This window comes from Tamandua tetradactyla, chromosome 26 (genome assembly GCF_023851605.1).
Source record: "Tamandua tetradactyla isolate mTamTet1 chromosome 26, mTamTet1.pri, whole genome shotgun sequence".
NCBI classification, from domain to species: domain Eukaryota; kingdom Metazoa; phylum Chordata; class Mammalia; order Pilosa; family Myrmecophagidae; genus Tamandua; species Tamandua tetradactyla.
Window position 1 is genome coordinate 9948196 of NC_135352.1, and position 21916 is coordinate 9970111.

The 21916-nt window shown below is 40.3% G+C and overlaps 1 protein-coding gene and 1 pseudogene across 3 annotated transcripts in view; both read left to right on the forward strand.

Moving 5' to 3' along the window:
- The window catches only part of LOC143670033 (WD repeat-containing protein 82 pseudogene), a 42850-nt pseudogene extending 36819 nt beyond the window's left edge, over positions 1-6031 (forward strand). The window contains exon 2 of the transcript XR_013169220.1: positions 4452-6031. The product of XR_013169220.1 is annotated as a WD repeat-containing protein 82 pseudogene (transcript). The remainder of the gene's footprint in view (positions 1-4451) is intronic.
- Positions 1-21916, forward strand: part of POFUT3 (protein O-fucosyltransferase 3) — a 177263-nt gene that overhangs the window by 36837 nt on the left and 118510 nt on the right. The window contains exon 1 of one of the 2 annotated variants that reach the window (XM_077144727.1): positions 4540-4694. The exons of the other annotated variant lie outside the window; for it this stretch is intronic. The gene's annotated coding sequence lies outside the window, so the exon portion shown is untranslated. Of the gene's footprint in view, positions 1-4539; positions 4695-21916 lie in introns of those variants that run through there. 2 annotated transcript variants of the gene reach the window in all.

A 21916-nucleotide genomic window follows, 5' to 3' on the forward strand; every position in this document is an offset into this window, starting at 1 on the left:
GCCTGCTGCCTCTGTAAATGCTTTCAATTTGGAATGTAAAGGGTCGATTTCAGCAAGAAATGCAATGCTTTATTGAATTACCTGCACTCTGCGAAACAACATTTGTTACAGTGTTCCTGAACATGGCTTGTTTTTTTTTTTGCAAGGAACTGAATTATTTTTTTCACTGCGAAATCTTCACATACGTACATTATATACATGGTATACAATCGATGGCTCACAATATCATCACATAGTTGTGTATTCATTACCATGATTGTTTTTTCAGAACATTTGCCTCACTCCAGAAAAAGAAATAAGAAAAAACTCATACATACTTTACACCTTATCCCTCCCTTTAATTGACCACTGGTGTTTCCATCTACCCAATTTATTTTACCCTTTGTTCCCTCTATTATTTATTTATATCTGGGTGCATGGTCTGGGAATCGAACCCGGGTCTCCTGCATGCAAGGCGAGCATTCTGCCACTGAACCACCCATGCACCCTTTGTTTATTTTTAATCCATGTTTTTACTCATCTGTCCGAACCCTGGACAAAAGGAGCATCAGACACATGGTTTTCACAATCCCACAATCACACTGTAAAAGTTATATCTTTATACAATTGTCTTCAAGAATCAAGGTTACTAGAACATAGTTCAACAGGTACTTCCCTCCAACCTCTCCAATATACCATAAACAAAAAAGGGATATCTATATAATGCATAAGAATAACCTCCAGGATAACCTCTCGACTCTGACATCTCTTAGCCACTGAAACTTTATTTATCTCATTTCTCTCTTCCCCCTTTTGGTCAAGAAAGTGTTCTCATTCCCCTGATGTTGGGTCCTGACTCATTCCTGAATTTCTGTCCCACATTGCCAGGGAGATTTACAACCCTGGGAGTCATGTCCCCAAGTAGGAGGGAGGGAGGGCAGTAAGTTAACCTGCTGAGTTGGCTGAGAGAGAGAGGCCACATTTGAACAACAAAAGCAACATTCTCTGGGGGTGACTCTTAGACCTAATTTTAAGTAGGCTTAGCCGATCCTTTGCAGGAATAAGTTTCATAGGGGCAAATCCCAAGATCCAAGGCTCAGCTTATTGATTTGGTTATCCCTCCTGCTTGAGAGAATATCAGAAATTCTAGAAGAGGGATTTTAACCCAGATCTTCCACCCTGTAGCAGAGTTGTCACGAAGTAACTTTTAGAGGCCATTCTTGGTGAAAGAATAGTGTTTTAGTTTGCAGACTGCTGGAATGTGATATACCTGAAATGGAATGGCTTTTAGAAAGGGAAATTTATTAAGTTTCAACTTTACAGTTCGAAGGCCATGAAAATATCCAAATTAAGGCCAGTCTATAAAAATGTCCAAATTAAGGCATCCACAGAAAGATACCTTGGCTCAAGAAGGCTGATGATGTTCAAGATTTCTCTCAGATGGAAGGGCATATGGTGACATGCACTAGATTTCTCTCCAGGAATCTTCTACGACTTCCCTGGGCTCTGTCTGTTCTGTTGTTTCTGGTGGCTCTCGTGGTTCTAAAGCTTTTTCCAAAATGGTTCCCTCTTAAAGGGCTCCAGTAAGCAATCCCACCTTGGATGAGTGGAAATATATCACCATGGAAACTATCTAATCCAAGGCTACCATCCAGCAATATTGAATGAGAATTAAAGGACATGGCTTTTCTGGGTTACATAATAGCTTCAAACCAGCACATTCTACCTTTTGGACCCCCCAAAAGACATTGTCATTCCAAATGCAAGATAAATTCATTCCATAACATTATCAGAAAGCCTTAAACCATTTCAGTAACAATAAAAACATAATACAAAGTCAGAAACAGCACAAAATCTCATCAGAGTCAGCTACAGGTCTGTCCTAAGGCAAAATTCTCCTCTGGCTCTGGACCTGTAAAACTCAGAACAAGTTATCTGCTTTCAACATACAAAGGAGGGACAGTCATAGGACCCATGTTCATATTTCCATAGGGAGGAACTGGAAGGAACACGGGTCACTGGATCCAAGCAGTTTCGAAAATCTGCAGGGCAAAGTCCACTAGATTTCAAAGTCTGAGAGTCATCTATTTCCAGAGCTTTAGAAAGGGGCAGTCCCACCCTCTCCCAGCCCCTATGCAGTGGCCACCTCTCTCCAAATGCAACCTTGGGGGACATTGGGGAGATAACCTTTTTCTCGCCTCCACCCTCTCCAAACATCGGGGCTGCACTCAGGCTCTCTTCCACAACAGTGTGCTGGCAACCAGGCTCTCCCCAATCCCCAAGGAATGTGCTCCACCCTCTCCAAGGCCTGAGGCAGCACAACTCTTCCACTGCAATGAGGAGGAAGGCCCACCATCAGCCTTTGGGGCAAACTCGCTCCCTCCAAGTAGTTGGGTGGGTCCACTCTCTTGGCCCATCATTTCTTGACTTCAGACCTTAGATGCTGTAGTTGTGCCTTTGAAGTTATTTTTCCTCCAGTGTGTCCCTTTTCTTCTCCTCGTAGGCCAGACTGGCAGTGATTCTGTTTATAGAGATCCCACAACACTCTTGTTGGTTTCCTATGCAATAGGGTAGGATCCTCCCCTCAGACAAAAGGGCTTTCCACAAATCCTTTCTGGATAACTTCATCTCCAATCCTGGCCTTTTCTGAAATGGCTGATTGATTCCATATTTGGTTAAATCCTCATGTGGGGAACTGTTCTGTGGAGTCTCCCTTTCTGGGAGCCCAGAATTTTACAGACCGTCAATTTATGGTTTCTTTACACCCAAGAGTTCAGTTCTCAATTCATCTCTTTCTTGTCATATTTTGCTATAAGCTACAAGGAGAAACCAGGTTGCACTCTCCATACTTAATTTGGAAATCTCCTCAGCTAAGTATCCTGAACTGTCGCCTTTAAATTCTAATTTACAATCAACAACAGTAAACAGCTTTGCAAGATTCTGTGTCTTTAAAACAAGGGCCACCTTCTTTCCAGTTTGCAATGGCACATTCCTCATTTCTGTCTAAAGCCTCTTCAGAGATATCTTTAGAGTCCACATTTCTCCCAACAGTTTCTTCAAAGGATTCTAGGCCTTTCTATCAAGCACCTCACAACTCTTCCAGAATCTTCCCCTTATCCATTTAAAAAGCCATTCCAGGGTGGGCCACGATGGCTCAGTGGCAGAGCTCTCGCCTGCCATGCTGGAGACCCGGGTTTGCTTTCTGGTGCCTGCCCATGTTAAAAAAGAAAAAGAAAAAGCCATTCCAGCATGTTTGGTATTTGCAAATGACAGCAGCATCCCACTTCTCTGATACCAAAATCTGTTTTAGTTTGTAAGCTTCTGGAATGCAATATACCAGAAACAGAACAACTTCTTAAAAGGATAATTTATTGATTTGCTAGTTTACAGTTCTAAGACCATGAAAATGTCCAATTAAAGCAAGGCTATAAAAATGTCCAATCTGAGGCATCCAGGGAAAGACATCTTGGTTCAGGAAGGCCGATGACGTTCAGGGTTTCTCTCTCAGCTGGAAAGGCACATGGTGAGATCTGCTAAGCTTCTTCTTTAATGGCTTCCCTGAGGCTCTGCCTGTTCTGTTGACTGTTGGTTCTGGTGACTCTTATGGCATTAAAGCTTTTTCAGAATGGTTCCATCTTAAAGGGCTCCAGTAAGAAACCCCACTTTGGATGTATGGAAACATATCTCCCTGGAAACCATCTAATCAAAAGTTACCACCCACAGTTGAGTGGGTCACTTCTCCATGGAAACAATAAAAAAGATTCTAACCAGCAATATTGTATGAGGACTAGAGGACATGACTTTTCTGGGGTACATAATATCTTCAAACCAGCACAAATAGTTACTTAGAAGACCATATGAGGACAACAAAGATGAAAAAACTGAGGAGCTGTTTCCAGTGCCTTAGTTTTTAGTGACATTTGATCTTTACAGTCCTATACCTCTGTCCCACCTTTTATTAATCTGTTCTTTTTTAATGCTCCAAAAACAGGCTTATGTGGTGATTAGGCTTTATGTCAGTCTATTTTTTGTTTTTGTTCTGTGTACATTTTTATGTATTTTCCACATTGAAGAGACCTTCTAAATGCCTGTTTTTGTGTGGTGCTATTATTAAGACTGCATCATTGGAGTGCTCTGGTGTGTGTCTGGGATTTAAGAATGTGAGGTAGTGTCCCCTTCAGTTCTGTAACAGAAATGGGAGGGTGCTCTGGCTACAACTTCGATCCTGCCATTTATCCCCAGTGGCCTGCCAGTGCCCCCTTCTCCCTTACGGTTCTCTGTGGTCTCTCCTGAATGTGTGTTGGATGGAAGAGGCTGACAAAGGTGGTGGATACTGTGATCCTGGGCTGCCCAGAGGTGACCAGGAGGAGAGGAGGAGAAGCAGTCTCGAGATCCACAGACTGGGCAGGAGAAGACTGCACCAGCAGGAGGAGAAGGATGCTCGACCACTTGCTGTACTCTTGCTCCAGCAGATGCAGTGCCCACCTGGGTTGGCCTATCACCCGCTTGCCCAGTTGGCTGTTCATCTGCTGCCTGCAGCAGCTGCTTCCTTGAAGTTGAGTGACAGCGTGTTCTGGAGCATCTGTGACGCCAAGGTGTTCTGTGAGGACTCAGACAAGATTAACTGCTTCTACTTCAATGAGCATTTCAAGCAGCCACTGCGACTCCATTGTGCTCAGACTGCCAAGTGGGCAAACCAAAGAGAACTGTGTACGGTAAGAGGTGTACTTGTCCATGTCACTTGTGGATGACACGTTCATTTCTGAGTCTCTTAATAAGATCATTGGACTCTGGGATCTCTGGGGTCCTAACTGCCAGGGACTCACTCTCTACAGAGCAAGCCCATTTGCTCTTTTGATCCAGAAGGGTTAAGTTTTGCTGCCAGTGTCAGTGTTGAAATGGATGAACTTTATGACTTTCAATTTTTAGATAAGAGACCTTTGCCCCCTTTAAGATGCTGTATGATTGGACTTGTAAGTGGACAGGACTGAAGTTCAGCAGGGATAGTAAGCTCATCCTCTTCTCCACCAAGGGCAGTTTCATCCAACGCATCGATGCATTCAAGGGAGTGGTGGTGCATACATTTGGGGTTATGCCAACAGCAGAGCTGTCACACCGGAGGTCTCATTTACTCCAGACTCCCAGTTTATTATGACTTGTTCAGAGGAAGGCAAGATCCATATTTGGAATGGAGAGGGTGGTATAAAAGTAGCAGTCTTGGATGGCAAACATTCAGGAGCCATCATCTGTTCACAGTTCAACCCCAAGTTCATGACCTATGTCAGTGCTTGTTACAACATGGCCTTCTGTCTGCCCACCACTGATGACTGATCCCAATGCTTTCAGCTGTGTCTGTATACTGAGGGTAGCCAGCTGGATAAACTCAGAGGGACTGAGATAATAGTGGGATTGAATCATTTGACTGAGCTAGAGAGCATCCTTTCACATGGCCTTCCTAAGGATATTGCTGTACATTTGCTCAAAAGAGAATCCTTTGCTGTGCTTCTTCAAAAGGACTCTTGGCGCTGCAGATGCAACTGGGGGCTCAGATTTTTTGCCGTGCTGCATTGAGCTCCTCCAAAAGAGTAACCAGTGTGATGAAGAGTCTAGTGGTACCTTCCACACACCTTCAGTTCTGAATGTATAGGCTGGCAAGGCACTGGTGAAGTTGTTAATTCTGCACGTCCCTTCTCCCACCCACATAAATGATTGGAAAGACACGGTTCTAGTTTTGAAATACCAGAGCAACTCAGGGTCTCCTTGTATCAATTGTTGAGTGGCATTATTCCATGACCATCATGTTTCTTATGTACCAGACATTTATGGAAATAAGTCTTCATATATCTTGGGGCCAAAGGAAGTAACAGTTACAAAAGGACCTTGCTTGCAAGGAATTCATGCAGTCAGTCATTGAAAGGTAGGCCGGGTTTTGGGTGGGCCTCATATCCCTGAATATTGGAAAAGGGCCCAAGAGCCTGAAAGGGGTAGCAGGTTAAGTTCCTAGGACTGGGGGTTTAGAAGCAGCTTAGTGCAGTTCCCTGTCATCAAGACAAGCGTGTGGTTCTCCTGGGTGCCCGTCAGGCTTTTGGTGGTGCACAAAAGCAAAGTGGGAGCCTAGTTTTGTAATATGATATATCACCCTTTCCTGTGGACCAGTATTGTGAAGTGAGTCTGAGTTGTTTTCCCTGTTGCCTTCTCTGCCCACCACAAATATGTGTATAGTCTCTAGATAATACCGCTTTCTCCCCCCAGCGTCCCACAAGAGCAGGACATGGGCCTGTGCTATATGTTATATTTAGCCTTTTATATATGACCTTTGATTTGTTGTTTGTATTTTAGCACAGTGTGTGCACCTCCATTTCATATCTGTGTTCAAATGAAACACGCATATATACACGCTTAAGGATGTTATGAAACCTGATCTCCTCATAATCACCTGCAGTCTCTCAGAATTCAGCCAAAGGAGTCCTGCAGCCCGGGAGAAAGACTGCACCCTTGCTAACAGTGTTTGCCACAAGTGTTAATGGATCTTACCCATGACCTTGGTTTTTTTTCCCTCCATTACCTTTTTCCCTTCAGGAGACTGAGTGAAGCAAAGCTTCAAGTGTTTGCTGTTTCCATGGCAGCTTAATGAGGGTCTTGAGATAACTCCCTTGTGTTTCTCAAGCTGCACTTTGAGACCCTCTCTGCAGCATTAGCCCCTCTTTTGCCTGGTGATGCTCTGTCTGTGCTTGCAGGTGTGTGACCGTCACTCTTGCATGACTTCTGTGTCTGGCTTGTGGCATTTGGGGACAGGATCCTGGGACCAGATCATTTTCAGCTTGTCCAAGGCTTCTTTGCCAATTACAGGTCCCCGAAAGGGATGTGGAGTGTCTGCTTCTTTCTTTTCCTTGCCTTCTCTTGAGAGAGGGAGGGGCTCTAGCCAGGCCCGGGTTGAGATGAACTGAGACTGGCTCGTGACCTTTTTCTCCCCAGTGTGGCCTCCTAAGAGCAGGGTGAGCAGCATGTTATTTCACTCAGCTCCCAAACAAACATTTAAGCAGGCAACACACATAGTCCCCTGCAGCTCTCATAGCTGACACTCAACAAGTTATGAATTGCTCATGAGTATGTAGTTCCTTGGGGTTAAAGCAAGCCATCACTGCTTCCGTTCAGCTGCAGGAATAGAATGTGAATCACTAGCCATTTTGACTTGTTCTGCAGACTTAAAGGGCAAAGGGTGTATTGTACGCCTTTCCCAGATGTAGATGGAGTTGGCAATGTGTCTACCACACACTGGGTAGTCTGCCGTCTCAGAGTAGAGGGTCTTACAGAAGCCAAATGAGCTGAGCTGTTACTGCCCACCCCTGGCCTTTCATGGGGGGGAGGGGTAAGTGTGCTGAAAATCTCTGGTAGGTGTAACTGTTTAAAGAGAGTGCTTAGAACCGTTTTCCCAAGAGACGCTGCACAATTACCATCTGCAAGCCATGCAGCCACCAAGCATCACCCTCCCAGCAGCCGCAGGAAAATATTTTGTATTTGAGATTAACATGTATGCCCAAAGCTGAGGTAACTATGCCCCTCAAAGCCATGCCATTGCACAGACCCTTTTGTAGACCCTGTGTCTGCAGAGCTGGCTCCTGTGTTGAAGGAAAGGGGAAAGATGGGGCTGGAAGCAACCAGAAGTGCGGTGGGATGAGGCAGAATAAAGGAAGAAAGGAGGCTATGGGCCAGAGAGGGTGAGGGCTGGAGCTGGCTGGACGATCTCAGTGGGGACCAGGGGTAGTCAAGTTCTTTTCAAAGAGAAAGGGCCACTTGCTGTTCTCTTAAGAGTCTAGGCCAAAGCCACATGTTTATATGTGACAGTGTCATGGCACTGCTCAACCACCAGCCAGTGGGGTATTTTTTTTTTTTAAGTCTTTCTCCCTTGCAATCGTAATTAATGCTTATTAAGGAAAATTTGGGAGTTTTAAAAAGGATTACTTTGCCATCCAAAAGCTACCCCTGTTCATCTTTTGGTGTTAAATGTTTTCTTGACATTTCTGTGTATAGGTGTGTTTACATAGATGTTATTCTTAGGTACATACAATTTTATGTCTCTTTTTGTACTTTAACATATAAACATTTTTATTTATTATTTTTCTATCAACACTTTTAAATGTTAAAAAAATGCCCAGTAAAATATGAAGTCCATTAAACATTCAAAGAGTGAGGAACACGTTAACACAAATAAATGTTAACAAAGAAAACTGGGTAAAAGTGGAGACCATGGATAAACCTCATGTTTATCAGGTACCCAAGGGATAGTCATGGCCTCTAGGATGTCTTCTGCGACATAACACAATAGGTCGTTTTTGTTTTTTTTTTCAGTGTTTAATAGTTGCTTCCTGTGCACTTAGTGAACCAACTTAAAAAAGTTTCCTAAAATTCCTGTTTCTTACGTTCTCTCCATTGCTCTGATAGAAACAAGCACACAGTGATATGGATACATGAAACCAAGTTGGTGGTTGACTTGGGGTAAGGTTTCCCAGAGGGGATAACCTTGAGGGAAGGCTTGGAGGAAGGCGAGGACATTGAAAGAGGTATGGTGTTCCCGGTAGAGCCAACAGCACTTGTTAAGACTGAACGGAAAGATGATGCTCCATTGTAGGAATAGCAGGATCAAAGGGTGCGTGTGGGAGAGGGGTAGGTGGGGTAACTAAGGAAATAGGTTGGGCCCACAGTCTTGTTTACTAAGCTAAGGAGTTTGATTTTTATTTTGAAATCTTTGGGAAACCACAGAAGGATTTTAATCAGGGGAGATTGGTCATTTCTACATTCCAGAAATATCTCTTTATAGCTAAGGAGAGAATGCAGGGGGATTGGAATAGGTAGAATACCAGCGAAGGGCCTTTTGGAGTAAGCAGGTAAGAATGAGTGAATGAGCAGTGTTGATGAGTAGAGTCGAAAGGAGATAGTTAAAAGTGCCAGAAGAATTGTCCAAGGGCTCTTGGGCATTGTCCCATCAGCCTATAACATCCTCTGTCTTTCTCACGATAACCACCCCCTTAGGGAAGTTTTGGAGATTTGTACCTTAATAACATGAATATACCTCTTGGAAGAGTCAACCCTGTTTGAGCAATTCCACCTTTGTGTGAATAATTTAAATTTGATAATTAGATGCATTCCTTCTAAAAACTCTACCAGCTGTAAGTAACCTCTAGCTCAGTTGACTCCCCAGTTACTAGAGAAGAGGCTGGAGCAGAGAAGACATCTCACAATACCTTGCCTTTCTTCTGATTCACCTCCCTCCAGGTAACACTAGTGGAGGAAGGAGGTACAGACTGGGGGCAGGAGCATGAACCTTCAGGGTGGATAGTCCTCTGAGCCACCTAGAATTGGTAACTTATTTTACAGGCAGAGGTGCAGGGCCGAGATCATCTCTCAGGCCTGTTTCTAATGAGCCGTAATCCATGCCTTGGGACTAGTTCTGCTGAAATTTGAAGTTGATATCTTTAGGCTGCTAATTCCCTTTAAGCCATTCGGTCTCACTTCTGTCCATAGGAATTCAAAAGAAAGTGGAGACAGGGTGCACAGGTGCGGGAGACCCGGTTTGATCTCCAGACCATGCAACTCTCTTTCCTGCCCCCAACATAAATGAATAAACAAATAAATACAGTGGAGACATTTGAGTTTCTTTTAGGATGAAAATGTTGCTGGTCTTGATGGAATAGCCCATGCGGGTGCATGAGGCGGTCACAGTCAGTTCCAAACCTTCCTCTGGGCAGTAGATATCCAGCCTTGGGCAGTGCGCACTCGTTGTACGATGCATCCTACAATGCGTTTCAGAAGGTCAGCTCCTAGAATCAAGAGGGTTGGTTAGTGAGAGTCCATTTCACATGTCATCTTCCATAGTTGTTGAACAAACACACATGTTCTGTCTCAAAAAGGAGAAATCTGAGGCACTCCCTTGGAGGACTCTGAGATTCACCCTGTGGGCAATGGTGAAACAGGAGGGTGCCTTCCTCATAGAGTCCCACTGAATTGGAGCTTATTGACCTTCATGGAACTCGCTGCAGGCCCATCTGTCCCACTAACTGGGGGGACTGCTGACTTGATATATTAGATTGAATCTTGCTGTTGTAAATGTGCCCCTGGGTCTGGTTGATTGGTGCATGCTACAAATCAAAATAACCTCTATCCTGGCAGGGCTCCATTTGTTAGTGTAGGTATTTTACCATAGCTTGGTCCCTGTTACCCCATCACATTCCTGGCTTTGGGGACATATATATATATGTATATATATATATATGTCTCAACCTAAGTTGAGACTCTTTGGAGGCAGGGACATTCGTGACCTTAACTTCTGTCATAGATCCCACAGCCCTGTGAATAATCTTAAATTCTTAAAGACCTTAAAAAGGCCTAGGACAAAACTGAACTGTGTGGTACCTGTAGGAATATCCTACATCATGTCCTCAAATTCTCTCTCAATCATTCATTTTCCTTTTTTCCTGATTTAAGGTGTCACTATTTTCTCCCTTCTCTCTTTTTCACTGGCCTTGGAGTTAGCTGCTCTGATTTCTACACCCACTTCTACCTTTAAAAAATATGATCCTGGGCAAAGTACTTCACCTGGCTGAGGCTCAGTTTTCTGACTTGTGGGACGTGGGAGCACCTACCTTGCCTATTTTACGAAGTGATTTTAAATAAGATGGAGTGGTATGATATATCTAAGCATCCTTTGAAACTGTTATCGTTTTATGCACATTTAAGGTGGAATTCTTTTATTACCTAATTAGATTACATTAATTATAACTATAATAAATCGCTTTTGCACATAAAATGATAATTTGATAAATCTCTCTGTTGTGCAATGGAGGGAAATAATAATGGTTGTTAAAATTTGTTATTTCCTGTGAAGAAACTGAGGCTTAGGAAGTGTCAGTAACTTGTCCAAATTTAATTATATATCAGTGACAGGGCTAGCATTGGGATGCTTAAGTGCTGGCACCACATTTTATGAAGTAAATGACTACTAATATCTATTGAGAAAGAAAAGCTGCTTTTCAGAGTCTTAGTAGAGTTTTTGTGAATTTTTTCTCTAGTATACCATCTGACAGAGAACTGTTGTACAAAGGTTTGTGGCTTAGGCAGATGACCTGTGAGTGTTAACATTACTGCTGGTAATATAATCTTAATTTATATATATATATTTTTTTTTCACATGGGCAGGCACCAGGAATTGAACCTGGGTCCTCTGGCATGGCAGGCAAGCATTCTTGCCTGCTGAGCCACCGTGGCCCGCCCTGTAATCTTAATTTTAAAAGAAAAGGGTACATGAACTTCAGAGTCTGACAAGTTATTGGGTATAGTACTTTTTGCATTAGTTACTTTACTTCCTTTAACTTCAGTTTTCTCACCCATAAAAATGAGGATAATAATTGCTATGGCATGGAGTTGTTGGGAAGATTAAATGAGCTCATATAAACTTAGTACTTAAAATGACTTTGCTCATGGTAGGTGACTGAGCAAATATTAGTGGTTGCCCCTTTTTTTTGGAAAAAGTGAGTATTTCTCCATTTGAAGTTCCTGTTGATGGGGCAGCCACATATTTTATATGAATTTAACTTTGTTTTCCACTTAAAGGTATAATGATAATTATAATGATATTAAAAATGAAGAATAGCCACATTTATTGAGCATATATTATGTGCCTGACTCTGAAATAAATGTTTTAGCTATCTTATCTCATATAATCTTCACAGTAACTCTCTGATTAGTGACTTTTCTTATCTACATTTTGGAAATTGGATATTATGAAGAGGCTAAATTGAACCAGCTGGAGCTCCGTACAACCCCTTTCAATCATGTTCACCTTCCATTTGGCAGTACATCCACTAATGAACTGCCTTCACTTCTATCTCTTACATTTAAGTGCAACCTTGTTAGCTAACCATTCACCCATCTCTAACTTCTGTGTATCTCTGGGTCCCTTATGTTCTACATTATAAGCCTCTGAGTTTACCTTTACCAAAGTCATAATAGCAAAAGCATACAGTATCTGTTCTTTTGTGTTTGGTGTATTTCATTCAGCATTATGTCATCAGTGTTCATTCATGTTGTCATTAAGTCTTACTACTGCATAAAATTCCATCGTGTATATATATATATATATATCGTGCATAAAATTCCATCGTGCATACACACACACACACACACACACACATATACACTTAACACATTTTGTTTATCTACTCGTTCTTTTTTTTTTTTTCTGCATGGGCAGGCCCCAGGAATTGAACCTGGGTCTCTGGCATGGCAGATGAGAGCTCTGCCTGCTGAGCCACTGTGACCTGCTCCCTCCACTCATCTTTTGATAGGCACTTGGATTGTTTCCATCTCTTGGAAATTGTGAATAATGATGCTATGAATATCGGTGTGCAAATGTCTGTTTGTGTCACTGCTTTTAGTCCTGGATATATCCTGAGTAGTGGTATTGCCGGATCATAGGGCAACTCGATATTTAGTTTTCTAAGGACCTGCCAAACTGTCTGCCATAGCAGTGTATCATTATACATTCCCACCAGCAGTGAATAAGTGTTCCAATTTCTACACATCCTCTCCAACATTTGCAGTTTCCTATTGTTTAATAGCAGTGACTCTTGTAGGCTTGAGGTGGTATCTCATTGTAGTCTTGATTTGCATTTCCCTTGTAGCTAAGGATGATGATCATGTCTTCATGTGCTTTTTTAAAAAAATAAAACTGAATACTTTATTGGGTGCTTAACATGTGCTCGGAACTAAGTACTTTATACTGATTAACCAATTTAATTCTCATAAACCAGTAAGGGACATATGACAATTTTATAGCTGAAAATCTGATGTGCAGAGATGTTGAGTAACTTCTGTATTAGTAAGGGTTCTCCAGAGATATATCCAAGAGGATATATCTCTTATATATTTATACATTTATATATATAAAGAGATATAAGGAATTGGGTGATGTGACCATGAGGGTTGGCACATCCAAATTCTGTAGGGCAAGTTGCAAGCTGGAAACTCCAAAGAGGTGAAGTTGAATTCCCCAAGGGAAGCTGACTGGCTGGAGTAGAGGCAGGAATTCTTCTTTCTCACCCCTGAGATCCTCAGTTCTGGCCTTTAAGACCTACATCTGGTTTGGCTGAAGAGACTCCCCATGCTGCTTAGGGCAGTCTCCTTTTTTATTTGTAAATGAGATCAACTGATCATATATGCAAATCCATCTACGAAATTCATTCATAGTTGGCCTCTCTCTCCAGCCAACTTGACAAACAAACTCACTGCCCTCCCCCTCTCTACGTGGGACATGACTCTCAGGGGCGTGGACCTTTCTGGCAACGTGGGACAGAAATCTTAGAATGAGCTGAGATTCAGCATCAAGGGATTGAGAAAACCTTCTCGACCAAAAGGGGGAAGAGTGAAATGAGACTAAGTGTCAGTGGCTGAGAGATTCCAGATTCTAGAGGTTATCCTGGAGGTTATTCTTATGCATTAAATAGATATCACCTTGTTAGTCAAGATGTAATGGAGAGGCTGGAGGACACTGCCTGAAAATGTAGAGCTGTGTTCCAGTAGCCATGTTTCTTGATGATGATTGTATAACGATATAGCTTTCACAATGTGACTATGTGATTGTGAAGACCTTGTGTCTGATACTCCTTTTATCTACCTTATCAACAGACGAGTAAAACAAATGGAATAAAAGTAAATAGGGGGAACACATGTTAAAATAAATTTAGATTGAAATGCTAGTGATCAAGGAAAGGGAGGGGTAAGGGGTATGCTATGTATGAATTTTTTTCTGATGTCTTTTTATTTCTTTTTCTGAGTTGATGCAAATGTTCTAAGAAATGATCATGATGATGACTATGCAACCATGTGATGATATTATGAATTACTGATTATATGTGTAGAATGGAATAATCATAATAAAAAAAATTCACTTATAGTAACAATCAGGTAAGTGTTGCTTGACCAAACAGCTGGACACCATAACCTAACCAAGTTGAAATGTGAAATTAGCTATGGCACTTCCTAGAGGCCACACTGTTAGCAAATGCCGGAGACAGAACTTGAACCCGGTCAGTCTATGTTCCAAGCCAGCAAACTAGGCTGCAGTCTAGACTGCTAAAATTCTGTGATTGGACAGGGACTACAAACAATTATGAATTACGTTCATTTACCTCCTAGGCAGTTTGGAAAAGAATTCACTTTTCAACATTTCACAATAAGGCAATTCAAAATTGCTCATTTCCAACATTTAAAGCTCCTATTTTGGGCCAGTGTTTCTCTGGTAGTCAAGGCATTACTTAGACTTTCTGCAGATGGGAGGCTTTAGGTCACCACCTCTCGTTAATCACCCCTTGGATGATTTCTAAAATCCTACTTTTTTTTTTTTTTGATTTTTTTCATGTCCTTTTTAGCCATCTGTATTTGCTCTTCAAAAAATGTCTATTAATATCTTTAGCCCGTTTTATAATTCGGTTGTTGATTCTTTTGTTATCGAGTTGTATGATTTCTTTGTATATAAGGATATCAAACCTTTATCCAGTATGTGGTTTCCAAATGTTTTCTCCCATTGAGTTGTTTGCCTCTTCATGTTTTTGACATAGTTCTTTGAGGCACAGAAGCATTTGATTTTAAGGAGTTCCCATTTATGTGTTTTTTTTTTTTCTTTCATTGCTTATGTTCTGTGTGTAAAGTTTAAACAACTACCTCCTATTACTAGGTCTTGAAGATATTTCCGTATATTATCTTCCAGGAGTTTTATGGTACTGGTGCTTATATTTAAGTCTTTGATGCTGTTGAGTTAATTTTTGTGTAAGGTGTAAGGTAAGGTTCCTCTTTCATTCTTTTGACTATTGATACCCAGTTCTCCCATACCCATTTATTGAAAAGTGTATTCTGTCTCAGTCAGTGGATTTGGGGATCGTCTTGAAGATCAATTGACCATGGATTTCGTAGTCTGTTTCTTTATACTCTATTTTATTCCATTGGTCAATACTTTTGATTGGTATTGCACTGAATCTGTACATCAATTTGGGTAGAATTCACATCTTAACTACATTTAACCTCCCCATGTATGAGTATGGAATGTCTTTCCACCTATTTAGATCTTCTTCAATTTAGATTTTAAAGGACCTGTATATAGGTTCTTTACATCCCTGGTTAGGTTTATTCTTAGATACTTGATTCTTTTAGTTGCTATTTTGAATGGAATTTTTTCCTTAATTGTCTCCTCAGCTAGGTCATTACTTGTGTATAGAAAGATTACTTTTTTGGGGGGAGGGTGGCATCGGCAGCTCTGGGAATCGAACCCAGGTCTCTGGCATGGCAGGTGAGAATTCTGCCACTGAGCCACAAGGTTACTGATTTTTGCATACTAATCTTGTATCCCGCCACTTTACTGAATTTTTTATTAGCTCAAGAAGCTTTATCATAGATGTCTGCAAATAATGAAAGGTTTACTTCTTCCTTTCCAATTGGGATGCCTTTTATTTCTTTTTCCTGCCTGATTGTTCTAGCTAGAACTCCTAGTATAATGTTGAATAATAGTGGTGACAGAGGGCATTCTTGTTTTATTCCTGATCTCAGGGAGAAGGCTTTTAGTCTCTTGCCGTTGAGTATGATGCTGGCTATGGGTTTTTCATATATATGCCGTTATGACATTGAGGAAGTTGCTTTTGATTCTTACTTTTTTGAAGTGTTTTTATCAGAAAAGGATGCTGAATTCTGTTGAATGCTTTTTCTGCATCAATTTAGATGATCATGTGATTTTCCCTTTTTGATTTGTTAATTTGTTGCAGTACACTGATTTCCTAGTATTGAACCACCTTTGCATTCCTGGTATAAACCCTACTTGGTCATGACGTATAATCCTTTTAATGTGTCGTTGGATTCAATTTGCTAGTATATTGTTGAGAATTTTTACATCTGTATTCATTAGAGATTTTAGCCTGTAGTTTTCTTTTCTTGTAACTTCTTTATCTGGTTTTGGTATTAGAGTGATGGTAGCTTCATAGAATGAATTAGGTAGCATTCCTTTATCCTTAATTTTTTGTAAGAGTTTGAGCAGGATTGGTGTTAGTTGTTTTTGGAATGTTTGATACAATTTTCCTGTGAAGCCGTCTGGCCCTGGGCTTTTCTTTGTAGGAAGAGGAAGTTTTTTTTAATGTTTTACCACTTCTTGTGTTCTCAGTGTCTAGCACTATATGCCTTTTACATAACAGCACATAAAGTTTGATGAGAAAGCTGATTCCAGATGTAATAATGGGAGTCTACGGCCTCACATTCCAAATTTCTCAGAGCACCAGCAACTTGGGGAAACTTCTAAAATAGCAATTGACTAATTATATGATTACAGCCTGGAAGAAATAACGTTATTCCTAGTGGTCTTATTTACTTGCTGTAAAAGTGAACTGGATAAATGGCTTAATAAATAATAATAAAATTTAACTTGCTACAAAAATAAATACAAGATCCAAAGAATTATCTGTGTCAAATATACTGAAAGAAGTTGATAGTATCAAAGTCATGCTGAAAAACAGCCTGACTAAGGTCTTTGATCTTCAAATGAGTAACGTCCCCAATCTCCAAACTTCCCTCTTACTAGGACAGCATTTCTTATTTTCAGGCAAGAAACATAGTCCTGTCTCCATCAAAGGCTAATGAAAACTGAAGATCAAATGTGAATAGACTCACTGTTAGGTCTAAGCAGAAAAAAAGGGCAGCGTTTTACATCAGATCTCTGGGTGCTTAGTTTTCCCACCAGGTTCCTGGTTTTTACTTTTCAATTTGATCCTGAACAACTTTTTCATATTTTTTGCAAATCTGCACCATCTCCTCTTTAATCATTGTGATCGTACTGGCAAGCTGGTCAATGTTATTTAACTGGGCTCCCTTCTTCTCTTTCATTTCCTGAAGTTTGGCTACAATTTTGTGCACATCGTTTTCATGTGCTCCCTGATGGTGACATTGTTGGCATGTGTCAGCATGAAATGTTGTAGTTTTCTTTCCAGAACCAGTGCACTATTTCTTAACATTTCCAGTTCATTTAATTTCATTTTATGCCTTTCTTTTTTTATGTCATTTACTTTCCGTTGAGCTTTGTGAAGTTAGTTAACAAATTGGTTTCTTTCACTTCGAATAGTGTCATACAGTTTAGCAAACTCTCGGAGTCTGCAATGAATTTCATGGTTTTTCTTCTTATATATCTTGATTTCAAGGTCCTCTGCTTTGATTTTTTTTAAAAACTTCTTTCTTTGTATAATGTAATATATGTACAAAGCAAAGAAAATAGAAAACAATAGTTTTCAAAGCATTCTTCAACAACTAATTACAGGACAGATCCTAGAGTTTTTCATGAGCTACCATACCATCATGTCAGATTTTTCTTTCTAGCTGCTCCAGAACATTGCAGGCTAGAAGGAATAAATATTTTTGATCCTCACTTTTTTTTTTCTTTTTTGTGACAAATAACATATATACAGAAAAGCAATTAATTTCAAAGCATAGCACCACAATTAGTTGTAGAACAGATTTCAGAGTTCGGTATGGATTACAATTTTACAATTTTAGGTTTTTACTTCTAGCCGCTCTAAGATACTGGAGACTAAAATAAATATCAATATAAGGATTCAGCAATTATATTCATTTGTTAACCCCTACCTTTTCTTTTTTAACTTTTTAAATTGTATAATATATATACAAAGCAAAGAAAGAAAAAAACAATAGTTTTCAAAGCACTCTTCAACAAGTAGTTACAGGACAGATCTCATAGTTTGTCATGGGCTACCATATCATCGTCTCAGATTTTTCCTTCTAGCTGCTCCAGAACATTGGGGGCTAGAAGGAATATATTTATTTTTTATCATCACTTTTTTTTTCTTTTTTGAGAAAAGTAACATATATACAAAAAAGCAATCAATTTCAAAGCACAGCACAACAATTATTTGTACAACAGATTTCAGAGTTCGGTATGGGTTGCAATTCTACAATTTTAGGTTTTTACTTCTAGCTGCTCTAAGATACTGGAGACTAAAAGAAATATCAATATAATCATTCAGCTATCATGCTTGTTTTTTAAATCCTACCTTCTCTGTATAACTCCACATCACGTTTGATCTTTCTCCACTTTTTAGGAGCGTTTGGGCTATGCCCATTATAATTTTTTCATGTTGGTAAGGTTGTCAATAACATGGGATAGGAAGATGGAACTATCTGATGTTCTGGAAAGGCTGGCCCCTCTAGGTTTCAGAATTTATCGGGTACAGGGCCCCATCTGGATGGTTGTAGGTTTCTGAAAAGTTGTACTGGTGCATGGAACCTTTGTAGAATCTTATATGTTGCCTTAGGTGTTCTTTATGATTGGCTGGAATGGTTTTGGTTGGGGTTTGCAAGTTATGATAGGTAAAAATGTCTAACTGAAGTTTGCCTAAGAGTGACCTCCAGAGTAGCCTCTTGACTCTATTGGAACTCTCTCAGCCACTGATACCTTATTTGTTACACTTCTTTTCCTCTTTTTAGTCAGGATAGCATTGTTGATCCCATGGTGCCAGAGCCAGATTCATCCCTGGGAGTCATCTCCCACACCACCAAGGAGACTTTCATCCCTGGATGTCATGTCCTATGTAGGGGGGAGGGCAATGATTTCACTTGCAGAGTTGAACTTAGAGAGACTGAGGCCACATCTGGGCAACAAAAGAGGTCCTCTGGAGGTGATTCTTAGGCACACCTATAGGTAGGCTAAGTTTCTCTGCTACATGCATAAGCTTCAAAAGAGTAAGCCTCAATATCAACAGCTTGGCCTATTGATTTGGGTGTCCCTAATGCTTGACACAGTATCCAGGGTTTTCCCAGTGGTAAAGTTTAATAGTTCCATATTTTTTCTCCCATCCCTCAAAGCACTTTGGCAATACTTTTTGATTATCTGCTTATATATTCTGGAATGTATGCAGGTATTACATTAAGCTATACAGGATTAAAGGCCCTCATTCTTTTTGTGGACTCTCTGTGTTTCAATTGTTGAAATGATCTATGCAGACAGGGTGAGTTAGATTATGTGCTATAGAAAATTTAGGTTCTAGACAAAATAAACCTTTATTCCCTTGGTCTCAAAGAGTAGGTGAGGTTCTAAAATATAGGCAATGTCTTCCTTACCCCTGTGTTCTGAATTATCTGAATCCTGACCTGACTGGCTTTGAATATTATTGGTATTATCTCTGACTACCAGGCTATACACATATAAAACAGGCTTTCAAAATCCAGAAAGAATAATTACCACTCTGGACTAAGTGTGACTGCTATAAGAGCTTACAATCTAGGCCCCTGTTTTCTCATAAGCATTTTCTGAATGAGGCCATACAATAATTGCTCTTTTGTTTCTGGCTTGTTTTGCTTTACCAAATGTCCCACAGCCTCATTCACAACGTTGGATGCCTCACAACTGTGTTCTTTTTTTGTGGCAGCACAATATTTCATCATATGTATACATCATCCTTCACCAATCTGCTTCTCAGTCAGTGCGTCCTTCAGCCACCTGACTTAATTAGGCATCATGTATAATGTCTGAAATCCACAGTCCATTAGCACTTTCGATTTTAGATAATTTCATTGTTCCCAAGAGAACGATAAACAATAAATATACCCTGACTGTGCTGCTTTGAATCTGTGGTGGAGCCTGGAAAAGCCATATCCTTGAATTCAGTATTGCTGGCTGGGAGCTTTTTGATTGTTCCCATGGAGATATGACTCACCTGATTGTGGGTATTAATTTATGATTAGAGGGAGATGTGACTCCACCCATTCCAGGTGATTAGTTTGATTAGTTTGCTGGAATCCTTTAAAAGAGGAAATATTTTGGAGAGAGTCCCTTATTAGAGCAACGAAAATGATGAGAGCCAGAGCCCATGCCACCAGAGACCTTTGGAGATTAAGAGGGAATACTGTTGCTATTGTAAATGGAATTTTTTTCTTGTTTTCCTCCTCAGATTGCTCATTACTAGTGGATGGAAGCATTGCCGATTTAGGGGTGTAGATCTTGTGCCCTGCCACTTTGCTGCACTTATTTATTAGCTCTAGTAGCTTTGCTGCAAATATGGGTTTTCAGCATATCATATCATCTGCAAGCAGTGAGAGTTTTACTTCTTCCTTTTCAATTTGGATGCCATTTATTTCTTCTTCTTGTCTAATTGCTTTGACTAGAACTTCCAGCACAATGTTGAATAACAGTGGTGACAATGGGCATCCTTATCTTGTTCCTGCGCTTAGAGGGAAAGCTTTCAATCTTTCCCCATTGAGGATGATGTTAGCTGTGGGTTTTTCATATATTCCCTTTATCATGTTGAGGAGGTTCCCTTCTATTCCTCCCTTTTGAAGTGGTTTCATGAAGAAAGGATGTTGAATTTTGTCAGATGCCTTTTCTGCATCAATCCAGTCGATCATGTGGTTTTCCTGCTTTGACTTATTGATGTGGTGTATTACATTAAGTGATTTTCTTGAACCAGCCTAACATATCTGGAATAAAGCCCATTTGGTCATGGTATATAATTCTTTTAATTTAATTTAATTTAATTTAATTTAATTTAATTTAATTTAATGTGCTGCTGGATTTAACTTGCAAATATTTTGTTGAAGATTTCTGCATCTACATTCATTAAGGAGACTGGTCTGCTATTTTCTTGTAGTATATTTGTTTGGATTTCATATTAGGATGATACTGGCTTCATGCAATAAGTTAGGTAGCTTTCCCTACTTGTGCTGGTTTGAAAGGATGTATGTCCCCTAGAAAAGCCATATTTTAATCTAAAACCCATTTATAAAGGCAGAATAATCCCTATTCAATACTGCAGGTTTGAATCTGTAATCAGATCATCTCCCTGGAGATGTGATTTACTCAAGTGTGATTGTTAAACTGGATTAGGTAATGACGTGTCTCCACCCATTTGGGTGGGTCTTGATAAGTTTCTGGAGTCCTATAAAAGAGGAAACATTTAGGAGAATGAAGAGATTCAGAGAGAGCAGAGCAGAATGACACAGCCACAAGAAGCAGAGTCTGCCAGCCAGTGAACTTTGGAGATGAAGAAGGAAAATGCCTCCCGGGGAGCTTCATGAAACAGAAGCCAGGAGAAGAAGCTAGCAGATGACCCCGTGTTCTCCATGTGCCCTTCCAGATGAGAGAGGAACCCTGACCGTGTCCACTATGTGCCTTTCCAGATGAGAGAGAAACTCTGACCGTGTTCGCCATGTGCCTGCCACTTGAGAGAGAAACCCTGAACTTCATCGGCCTTCTTGACCCTGGATGCCTTTGATTAGATATTTCTATAGACTTGTTTTAATTGGGACATTTTCTCGGCTTCAAACTGTAAACTAGCCACTTATTAAATTCCCTTTTTAAAAAGCCATCCTGTTTCTGGTGTATTACATTCCGGCAGCTAGCAAACTAGAACACTACTCTTCTATTTTTTTGAAGGATCTGAGCAGGATTGGTACTAATTCTTTTTTGAATTCTTGGTAGAATTCACATGTGAAGCCATCTGGTCCTGCCCTTTTCTTTTCGGAGAAGCTTCTTGATGACTTGGGATTGATGTGTTGAGGTCATCTATTTCTTCTTGAGTCATTGTTGGTTGTTCATGCCTTTCTAGGATGGTATCCATTTCATCTACATTGTCTAGTTTACTAGTGTGTAGTTGCCACAGTATCCTCTCATTACCGCCTTTATTTTTGCAGGGCAGTATCTATGTCCTCTTTCCCATTTCAGTTTTATTTACATACCTCCTCCCTCCTTTTTTGTCAGCTTAGGTAAGGGTCCATCCATTTTATTGATTTTCTCAAAGAACCAGTTTTTGGTTTTGTTGATATTCTCAATTTTTTTTTTTCATATTTTCAATTTCATTTATTTTTTCTCTAATCTTCATTTCTTCCCTTTTGTTTCATTTCC